This window comes from Cervus canadensis, chromosome 6 (assembly GCF_019320065.1).
Source record: "Cervus canadensis isolate Bull #8, Minnesota chromosome 6, ASM1932006v1, whole genome shotgun sequence".
In the NCBI taxonomy this organism is placed as follows: domain Eukaryota; kingdom Metazoa; phylum Chordata; class Mammalia; order Artiodactyla; family Cervidae; genus Cervus; species Cervus canadensis.
The window spans coordinates 3,763,637-3,773,659 of NC_057391.1; positions in this window are offsets into that span (position 1 = coordinate 3,763,637).

Consider the following 10,023-nt stretch of genomic DNA (forward strand, 5'->3'; position numbering starts at 1 on the left):
GAAGTGATGGATTTATTAGTTAATTTGATTATGGTAATCATTTCGCTATGTACATGTATTAAACCATCAAATTATACATCATTTAAAAAAATCAGGTTGTACAACCAAAAAAAAAAAAAAAAAAAGAACCTCAGTTTGAATCTGTGCTTAAAAGCTGGGAGGCAGAACTTAATCTCTTTAAACTGCAAGTTCCTCATCAATAAAACATGGACCATAAAACCTGTTTTTATTGCAAACATTAATAAAGAAGAAGGAAGTAAAGTCCGAGTTCTACACATTATTTATTTATTTTTTTTGCACTCCCTCACCAAGGTCTTGGGACAGATTAACCTCTTTAAGCTACAACTTCCTCATCTGTAAAAATAAAATGATGGAAGCATCTAGCTCCTAGGGTTGTAGTTCAGATTAGATAACACACCCACAAATTCCACAGCTTCTAGCAACAGTAAGCAGTCAACCTGTGTTAGAGATGATGGTGGTGATGCTGCGGATATTAACTGTACAGTGTGGATGCCTGCAACTGTACGTGACAGAAAACCCAAACAGAAGTGACTTCACCTGTAAGGAAATGCTATTACTCACATGACGAGAAGTCCCAAGGTCAAGAAGCTCCAGAATGAGTAATTCATTGACTCAAAAATGTCATCAAGGAGTCACACTCTTTCCTGCCTTCACTGTGAGTTTCTCAACACGTAGGCTGTGACCTACCCTGGGTTAAAGCTCGCCGGGGCAAGATGGTGGACGACAACTCCAAATACCACATCCTCTTCTAACACTCTCCAAAGGTGGAGGAGATCACATCTTTCTTTTCCAAGGAAACAGAAACATTTTCTGGAAACATTTTCTGGAAACCCTCTATCAGCAGACTTTCCCTCATAGTGTAACAAGGAAGAAGCTTTGTATTCTATAATAAATTAATTGGTATGCTTTGGACCTAACAGAAGCAGAAGATATTAAGAAGAGGTGTCAAGAATACACAGAAGAACTATACAAAAAAGATCTTCATGACCCAGATAACCACGATGGTGTGATCACTCACCTAGAGCCAGACATTCTAGAGTGTGAAGTCAAGCAGGCCTTAGGAAGCATCACTATGATCAAAGCTAGTGGACGTGATGGAATTCCAATTGAGCTATTTCAAATCCTCAAAGATGATGCTGTGAAAGTGCTGCACTCAGTATGCCAGCAAATTTGGAAAAAGCAGTGGCCACAAGACTGGAAAAGGTCAGTTTCCATTCGAAGCCCAAAGAAGGGCAATGCCAAAAAATGTTCAAAGTACCGCACAATTGCAGTCATCTCACATGCTAGCAGAGTAACACTCAAAATTCTCCAAGTGAGGCTTCAGCAGTACATTAACCAAGAACTTCCAGATGTTCAAGCTGGATCGAAAAAAGGCAGAGGAACCAGAGATCAAATTGCCAACATCCGTTGGATCATTGAAAATGCAAGAGTTCTAGAAAAACATCTATTTCTGCTTTATTGACTATGCTAAAGCCTTTGACTGTGTGGATCACAATAAACTGTGGAAAATTCTTCAAGAGACAGTAATACCAGACCACCTTACCTGTCTCCTGAGAAACCTGTATGCAGGTCAAGAAGCAACAGTTAGAACTGGACATGGACAAAGGACTGGTTCCAAATTCGGAAAGGAATACATTAAGGCTGTATATTGTCACCCTGCTTATTTAACTTATATGCAGAGAACATCATGAGAAACACTGGGTTGGATGAAGTACAAGCTGGAATCAAGATTGCCGGGAGAAATATCAATAACCTCAGAAATGCAGATGACACCATCCTTAAGGCAAAAAGAGAAGAGGGACTAAAGAGCCTCTTGATGAAGGTGAAAGAGGACAGTGAAAAAGCTGGCTTGAAACTTGACATTCAAAAAACTAAGATCATGGCATCTGGTCCCATCACTTCATGCCAAATAGATGAGGAAACAATGGAAACAGTGACAGACTTTATTTTCTTGGGCTCCAAAATCACTGCAGATGGTGATTGCAGCCATGAAATTAAAAGATGCTTGCTCCTTGGAAGAAAAGCTATGACCAACCTAGATAACATATGAAAAAGCAGAGACATTACTTTGCCAACAAAGGTCCGTCTAGTCAAAGCTATGGTTTTTCCACTAGTCATGTGTGGATGTGAGAGTTGGACCTTAAAAAAGGCTGAGAACCTTCTCAGAATTGATGCTTTTGAACTGTGGTGTTGGAGAAGACTCTTGAGAGTCCCTTAGGCTGCAATGAGATCCAATCAGTCCATCCTAAAGGAAATCAGTCCTGAATATTCACTGGAAGGACTGATGCTGAAACTGAAACTCCGATACTTTGATCACCTGATGCAAACAGCTGTCTCATTCGAAAAGACCCTGATGCTGGGGAAAATTAAAGGCAGGAGGAGAAGGGGACAACAGAGTACGAGATGGTTGGATGGCATCAGCAACTCGATGGTCATGGGTTTGAGCAAGCTCTGGGAGATGGTGAAGGAAAGGGAAGCCTGGCATGCTGCAGTCCATGGGGTCGCAGAGTCGGACATGACTGAGAGACTGAACAACAAAAATTGACTACTACAAGGATGTTGCCTATAAGCTCACATTATGTATATAGCCTATCTCTCAGAACCCTGCCTCCCAGGTAATGAGCTAAAATACCTTTGTTTAGCTCACAGGAAACATCCTGACCAGGCCAACCTATGAATGACTGCAGGAAGGAAGAAATGAACACATCCCCTCCAGAGGCTGACCCTAACAGGAAATGTTTGGCTTTACTCTCCCTCTTTTAGGTATTAAAGAAGAATGAATTCTAACTCAGGCAAGATGGTTCTTTGGGACGTAAGTCCACCATCTTGATCTGCTCGCTTTTCAAAGAAGGTTGCTATTCCTTGCCCCAACAACTCACCTCTCAATTTACTGGCTGAAGGACACTGGACTCACTAGCCAGAACTGCATACGCATGCTAATGCCTAAGACCATCACTGGCCTCTCAAGAGATAAACAACATCATGGTTCTGCTGGCAAGGAAGAAGCTGGGCACGGCTGCTGAGAAGGCAACCATCAGTCACTACAGTAATGGTGATGAAAACTCCGGGCAGGGACTACAGAGAGGAGAGCTGTGTGTGGGAGAGAGTAGAGAGGCACCTCAGTTGTTTCCTGTAAATTTTAAGAGAGGAATCCTTGGAGTCACAAAGTTATACCCCAAATCTTGGCTTTGCCACTTTCTCATTGTGTGAACCTGTACAATTATTCACCATTTATGCCTTTGTTTCTACAGCTTAGGTCAATATCTAAAGGATGTTTGAGAATAAAATTAAGCCACACAGAGTAAGTAAGTAATAAATAAGTGAAACTATCCTTAGCACTTCTGGCCTAGCAATCAGCACAGTGTCAGATCAGTGGCTATGCCTACAGGCACAGGAGCGGTGGCGTCCGTGTCTGTGTGTGCTACCACGGTGGAGAACTCCTTCTCTGGGGCCGCAGAAGCACGTTCAGACTGAGGGAAGAGACTAGGAATGTGGCTATAGAACCAAACAGGATTCAATCTGCTTCCACTGCTACCATTTAGGAGCTATGTCACCTTGGAGAAGTTATTGAATCACCTCTTGCTTCAGTTTTTTCATAGGCATTAAGTCGTGGGATTAAACAAGTTAATACAAATGCCTGCCATGTAAACTGTCAACAAAGATCAGCTATCATTAGCGGGTTTTCTCCTTTTGTAATAAGGATGCCCTTAATCTAGTCTGTCTCTCACTCACTTGGCAAATTGTCACTATAAGAGCAGCAGAGGGAAAACCTGGCTTTCAATTCTTGTTCCTTCTCTTAAAAAACTTCACGGTGTCAGGACATCATCAGATGCTTCATCAGATATGTGGTCAGCCCATCTACCTCTCTAGAGATGAAAGGCTCTGAATACAAAGTTTTGAAGACCAAAACTCAACATATAATGTCACCTTATTTATACTTCTGATAATTCTGATGCTTGTCTTTCTCTTTATCACCCATGCTCTTCTCTGGCTTCCTGCCTGGAACTTTCTTTCCTACTACGTCGTGACTTATCATCATCTTCAATCATTCCACTTTCCCTTCTACCCAAATCTTCACACATCACTACTAATAACCTTTCAAATGTGCCTCGAACTTGTTACTCTGGGATGGTGGTAAATACCTGTATATGTATTCTTTTTAATTTTTTAAAAATTCAATCTACTTCCCCCAGCCCACAGGAACTAGTGCTGAATCAGCATATGCAAAATGTTATTAATAGTAGGCACATGGTAGCCCTTATCATAAATGCTAAGTAAAATATATGATGTCAATATACATATTGCTGAAGTCCTACTGTGTGCAGGGGACTAAGCTCCTGAGATGACTCAGAAACAGCTCCTGCCCTCAAAGAGATATCCTACTCCAGTCTGGGAGTGAAGACTTGTCACTAAGGAAAAGGTGGAAGTTGTGACAGATTTCCTTCTCCTGGGTTCCAAAATCACTGCAGATGGTGATCGCATCCATGAAATCAGAAGACAATTGATTCTCGACAGGAAAACAATGACAAACCTAGACACTGTGTTGAAAAGCAGACATTACTCTGCCAACAAAGGTCCGTATCGTCAAGGCTATGGTCTTCCCAGGGGTCACATACAGTTGTGAGACCTGGACCATAAAGAAGGCAGAATGCCTTTGAACTGTGGTGCTGGAGAAGACTCCTGAAAGTCCCTAGGACAGCTGCTGCTGCTGCTGCTGCTAAGTCGCTTCAGTCATGTCCAACTCTATGCGACCCCATAGACGGCAGCCCACCAGGCTCTGCCGTCCCTGGGATTCTCCAGGCAAGAACACTGGAGTGGGTTGCCATTTCCTTCTCCAATGCATGAAAGTGAAAAGGGAAAGTGAAGTCATTCAGTTGTGTCCGACTCTTCGCAACCCCATGGACTGTAGCCTACAAGGCTCCTCCGTCCATGGGATTTTCCAGGGAAGAGTACTGGAGTGGGGTGCCATTGCCTTCTCTGCCCTTGGACAGCAAGGAGATCAAACCAGTCAATCTTAAGGGAGATCAACCCTGAATAGTCACTGGAAGGTGAAGCTCCAGTATTTTGCTCATCTGATGCAAAGAGACAACTCATTGGAAAAGTCCCTGGTGCTGGGAAAGACTGAGGGCAGAAGGAAAAGAGGGCAATAGAGGATGAGATGGCTGGACAGCATCACCAATGCAATGAACATGAACTTGGGCAAACTCCGGGAGATGGTGAGGTACAGGGAAGCCTGGCGTGCTGCAGTCCATGGGGTCGCAAAGAGTCGGACACAACTGGGCGACTGAACAACAACAAACATTACCCATGAGCTACCCAGGTGGCGCTAGTAGTAGAGAATCCTCTGGCCAATGCAGGAGACACAGGAGACATCGGTTTGATCCTGGAGCAGGAAGATCCCCTGGAGGAGGAAATGGCAACCCACTTCAGTATGCCTGCCTGGAAAATTTCAGGGACAGAGGAGCCTGGTGGGCTGAGTACACACACACACAAACATTACACATATAACTACTCAAATAAATATCTAAAGTAATAAAGGCCTTTTAGAAAGAATGATGAATTTCAATGGTTTTGAAATGAAAGTCACTGAAAATGCATGAGAAGGCAAATTTTCTCTAACAACCTTTAATATTCAACCTTTAATATTTCAAATGTTTGAGACTGTGTCATTTTTTTCCAGAACAGTGAAACCCAGATGATAACTTGTTACAAGTATAAATACTCACAGGTTTCATTTGTTTATCCTTTTCTGATCTGGCTTGAAGGTGAAGCAGAGGCTGGGTATGAGCATGGCAATGGTGACTTTGGCCTCTAAGCCAGGTGTTCAGCCCCAGAAAAAAGGATGCTCCCCAGGGTGATGGGGAGAAAAAGTGTTTACTGGATGGAAAGTGGAATGAAATTCCCTTTCAGATTTCAGTTACAGTCTGTGTTCTTTGTGGCTTTTGACATAGCAGAAACCAACTCAGACTGTCTCAAGCAAAACCATTCAAAAGGTTACCAGGAACTCACAGAATTCACAGGAGGCTGAAGTTCAGGCTTTGAAAACAGGCTGGAATCAAGGCTGCTCCAGAGAGTCTAAGGCATCAGGGTCCAGCCAGGCTCACTCTTAACATTCACGGGACCCATGACAAGCCTACAAATGGGGCCCAGGGCCTGTGCTCATGACCCTGTCTCATTCTAGTTCAGTTCACTCAGTCGTGTCTGACTCTTTGTGACCCCATGGACTGCAGCACGCCAGGCTTCCCTGTCCATCACCAACTCCGGGAGCTTACTCAAACTCATGTCCATCCAGTTGGTGATGCCATCCAACCATCTCATCCTCTGTTGTCCCCTTCTCCTCCTGCCTTCAATCTTTCCCAGCATCAGGGTCTTTTCCAATGAGTCAGCTCTTCGAATCAGGTGGCCAAAGTATTGGAGTTTCAGCTTCAGCATCAATGCTTCCAATGAATATTCAGGACTGATTTCCTTTAGGATTGACCAGTTGGATATCGTTGCAGTCCAAGGGACTCTCAAGAGTCTTCTCCAACAACACAGTTCAAAAGCATCAATTCTTCAGCGCTCAGCTTCCTTTATAGTCCAACTCTCACATCCATATATGACTACTGGAAAAACCACAGCCTTGGCTAGATGGACCTTTGTGGCGAGCTGCACCGCATTTCACTCCACAAGGGGCCTTTACACACTGGTGAGAAGCTCTCATCCAAGCTCCTTCTATACACCACTCCCCTTCCAAAACATGCTCTCAGCTACCCTTTGGACCTGGGAGTGTAAACACTGTGGCCTGATTTGACCTCACAGCTTGGGGCATGGTATACCCAGATAATGATCTAGAAAAGAGGATATGGGATCCCGGTGGACAGAGGTGAAGCCAGAGAAATAACAGTGGCGTCCTCTTGCCTAGGCCTAGGAAAGGGAGATACCAGCCGCCAATGGCCAAACCTGCCACCTGTCCCCACCAAGGCTATTCCAAGGAAGAGGCATCACCTGCGTCCTTGGGCTTCCTCCCAAGACAATCAACAAAAGAAAAAAACCAGGGCACTGTGGGCACAGGCGATTGGCCAAACAGTCCTAAAGCAACAAAAACTTATGGCAGCACTTAAGACTTGTTTTCAATTTTTCACTCATTTTCACTCGTAAGCACTTCTCAATTCATAATAGCTATGTACTCTGTGTTCTTGGAGCATGCCTATCACCAATCCCACCCAAAAGAAAACAGATCTGTAGTCAATACCAAAAATTTTTAGTACACCCCAAGATCAGAGGCCAAAGAGTGTTTATTTAATCACTGCTGACATCACATCAACCTACCTTTCTACTTCTTTCCACATAACCCCAACCCCCACCCCCAAAGTCTCCACTCCCTTGGAACTAATGTAAATAAACAAGAGAATGAAGAAAGGTATCATAGACTATCAGTTTAAAAATCCCTCAGATAGGCACAAGAATCCTTTGACTATGGCAACAAGGAGAAACACAGTTCTAGGACAAGACAGGGCTAGAATGGGATCTACAACAGAAACATCCACCGTGGCTCCCTCCTGACCAATATACTGTCCTGGACATATACCCAAGACCCAAGGCAGGGAGGGAAACAGCATGCAATAGGGAAAAACAAGTCTGATGCCATATTAGACCTGTTCCTGTTACTTCAACCTTTGCACTCTGTTGCCTGGGCTTAGTCATGCTGGCTCTGCATCTTTTGTAAAAAGAATGTTGCCTATAGCCTGAATTATGCAGGTAAGGCTATTCTCGAGGCTCTGACCTTTAAGAGTCCATTCACATGGCTGCTATCAAAAAGTCTACAAACAGTAAATGCTGGAGAGGGTGCGGAGAAAAGGGAACCCTCTTACACTGTTGGTGGGAATGCAAACTAGTACAGCCGCTATGGAGAACAGTGTGGAGATTCCTTAAAAAAGTAGAAATAGAACTGCCATATGACCCAGCAATCCCACTACTGGACATACACACCAAGGAAACCAGAATTGAAAGAGACACGTGTAACCCAATGTTCATCGCAGCACTGTTTACAACAGCCAAGACATGGAAGCAACCTAGATATCCATCGGCAGACGAATGGATAAGAAAGCTGTGGTACATATACACGATGGAATATTACTCAGCCATTAAAAAGAATGCATTTGAATCAGTTCTAATGAGGTGGATGTAACTGGAGCCTATTATAGAGAGTGAAGTAAGTCAGAAAGAAAAACACCAATACAGTATACTAACGCATATGTAATAATGGTGATTGCAGCCATGAAATTAAAAGAGGCTTACTCCTTGGAAGGAAAGTTATGACCAACCTAGACAGAATATTAAAAAGCAGAGACATCACTTTGCCAACAAAGGTCTATCTAGTCAAGGCTATGGTTTTTCCAGTGGTCATGTGTGGATGTGAGAGTTGGACTGTGAAGAAAGCTGAGCCCCGAAGAATTGATGCTTTTGAACTGTGGTGTTGGAAAAGCCTCTTGAGAGTCCCTTGGACTGCAAGGAGATCCAACCAGTCCATCCTAAAGGAGATCAGTCCTGGGTGTTCACTGGAAGGATGGATGCAGAAGCTGAAACTCCAATACTTTGGCCACCTCATGCAAAGGGCTGACTCACTGGAAAAGACCCTGATGCTGGGAGGGATTGGGGGCAGGAGGAGAAGGGGACGACAGAGGATGAGATGGCTGGATGGCATCACCGACTCGATGGATATGAGTTAGAGTAACCTCCGGGAGTTGGTGATGGACAAGGAGGCCTGGCGTGCTGTGATTCATGGGGTTGCAAAGAGTCAGACATGGCTGAGCGACTGAACTGAACGCATATATATGGAATTTAGAAAGATGGTAACGATTACCCTATATGTGAGACAGCAAAAGAGATACAGATGTAAAGAACAGTCTTTTGGACTCTGTGGGAGAAGGCGAGGGTGGGATAATTTGAAAGAATAGCACTGAAACATGTATATCATCTTGTGAAATAGATCACCAGTCTAGGTTCAATGCATTTGACCGGGTGCTCAGGGCTGGTGCACTGGGATGACCCAGAGGGATGGGATGGGGAGGGAGGTGGGAGGGGGGTTCAGGACGGGGACACATGTACACCCATGGCTGATTCATGTCAATGTATGGCAAAAACCACTACAATATTGTAAAGTAATTAGCCTCCAATTAAAATTTTTTTTAAAAAAAAGAGTCCATTCACATAGAGGTAAAAAGTTACATAAGAGAGAATAACAGATTTTATTGGAGTTTTACAGGAACATCACGACCTGACCTCTGTGGACAACTGCAACAACAAAGGATTCCTACACCAAGAAGTTTGCAGCAACCAACCATGTTCCTCCCTCACCTTGCCTTTGAAAATCCCTTGCTGAAACCCTTCTGGGAGGTTGAGGTTTTGGGGTCATGAGCCACCCATCTCCTTGCATGGCCCTGCAATAAGCCAGCCTCTGCTCCAAACTCTGGAATTTCAGTCTGTCAGGCCTCACTGTGCATCATTGGGCATGCTAATTCACATACCGCAACAAGCAGAGAAGGAGCTTAGAGCATCAGAGGATTCTCACTAAACGGTCAGACGCCTTAAGTTTCTATGTCCAGTCCCCTACTTATAAAACAGAGAGACCTAGGTACTGAACGTGCAAAATAAACTATTTAATGAAAGCTTCACATGTATGCAGGTAACAAGGAGGGAAGGAGGTCATCTTCAGAAACACAGAAGCCTGTGTGTACTGATTCGTTACACATATTGTTACCTGGAAAAGGCAAGCTGCCGAACACTGTGACAAGTATGGGGAGAACTATGTGAAAATAAGGAAGAATTACAAGTACATTCATACCTGCATGTGTTTAAAGTATCCTGGAAGGTATATGAGTAAATTAATGAAAGTGGTAGCAGGAACTGGTGGTGAGGGAACTGGAAAGGGAGGGAAAGTGATGTGAAAGCAAAGGAAACAAAAGCTGAGATGCCCTTGTCCATACTATTACCCCAGAGATTCATAAAAGAACAGAACATGTA